The sequence below is a fragment of the Osmia lignaria genome, unplaced genomic scaffold (genome assembly GCF_051020975.1).
Source record: "Osmia lignaria lignaria isolate PbOS001 unplaced genomic scaffold, iyOsmLign1 scaffold0003, whole genome shotgun sequence".
NCBI lineage: Eukaryota > Metazoa > Arthropoda > Insecta > Hymenoptera > Megachilidae > Osmia > Osmia lignaria.
The window spans coordinates 90,629-92,500 of NW_027478160.1; positions in this window are offsets into that span (position 1 = coordinate 90,629).

The window sequence follows — 1,872 nt, forward strand, 5'->3', positions numbered from 1 at the left end:
ATTTATACCATCACGGACGTTAGTTTAATAGCGTTTAACGATGGATCCACGGTACAGAATGCAAAAATATGATTGTTAAAATTTTCGACTAATCGGTTCTAAGAGGCGAAGCAATACGCCGCTGGGACTTTGAAATATTTCGGAGCGCACCTAAAGTTCGTTATTTTGGCTAAACGGAGCGAAAATCTGCATTTATACCATCACGGACGTTAGTTTAATAGCGTTTAACGATCGATCCACGGTACAGAATGCAAAAATATGATTGTTAAAATTTTCGACTAATCGGTTCTAAGAGGCGAAGCAATACGCCGCTGGGACTTTGAAATATTTCGGAGCGCACCTAAAGTTCGTTATTTTGGCTAAACGGAGCGAAAATCTGCATTTATACCATCACGGACGTTAGTTTAATAGCGTTTAACGATGGATCCACGGTACAGAATGCAAAAATATGATTGTTAAAATTTTCGACTAATCGGTTCTAAGAGGCGAAGCAATACGCCGCTGGGACTTTGAAATATTTCGGAGCGCACCTAAAGTTCGTTATTTTGGCTAAACGGAGCGAAAATCTGCATTTATACCATCACGGACGTTAGTTTAATAGCGTTTAACGATCGATCCACGGTACAGAATGCAAAAATATGATTGTTAAAATTTTCGACTAATCGGTTCTAAGAGGCGAAGCAATACGCCGCTGGGACTTTGAAATATTTCGGAGCGCACCTAAAGTTCGTTATTTTGGCTAAACGGAGCGAAAATCTGCATTTATACCATCACGGACGTTAGTTTAGTAGCGTTTAACGATGGATCCACGGTACAGAATGCAAAAATATGATTGTTAAAATTTTCGACTAATCGGTTCTAAGAGGCGAAGCAACACGCCGCTGGGACTTTGAAATATTTCGGAGAGCACCTAAAGTTCGTTATTTTGGCTAAACGGAGCGAAAATCTGCATTTATACCATCACGGACGTTAGTTTAATAGCGTTTAACGATCGATCCACGGTACAGAATGCAAAAATATGATTGTTAAAATTTTCGACTAATCGGTTCTAAGAGGCGAAGCAATACGCCGCTGGGACTTTGAAATATTTCGGAGCGCACCTAAAGTTCGTTATTTTGGCTAAACGGAGCGAAAATCTGCATTTATACCATCACGGACGTTAGTTTAATAGCGTTTAACGATGGATCCACGGTACAGAATGCAAAAATATGATTGTTAAAATTTTCGACTAATCGGTTCTAAGAGGCGAAGCAATACGCCGCTGGGACTTTGAAATATTTCGGAGAGCACCTAAAGTTCGTTATTTTGGCTAAACGGAGCGAAAATCTGCATTTATACCATCACGGACGTTAGTTTAATAGCGTTTAACGATCGATCCACGGTACAGAATGCAAAAATATGATTGTTAAAATTTTCGACTAATCGGTTCTAAGAGGCGAAGCAATACGCCGCTGGGACTTTGAAATATTTCGGAGCGCACCTAAAGTTCGTTATTTTGGCTAAACGGAGCGAAAATCTGCATTTATACCATCACGGACGTTAGTTTAATAGCGTTTAACGATGGATCCACGGTACAGAATGCAAAAATATGATTGTTAAAATTTTCGACTAATCGGTTCTAAGAGGCGAAGCAATACGCCGCTGGGACTTTGAAATATTTCGGAGCGCACCTAAAGTTCGTTATTTTGGCTAAACGGAGCGAAAATCTGCATTTATACCATCACGGACGTTAGTTTAATAGCGTTTAACGATCGATCCACGGTACAGAATGCAAAAATATGATTGTTAAAATTTTCGACTAATCGGTTCTAAGAGGCGAAGCAATACGCCGCTGGGACTTTGAAATATTTCGGAGCGCACCTAAAGTTCGTT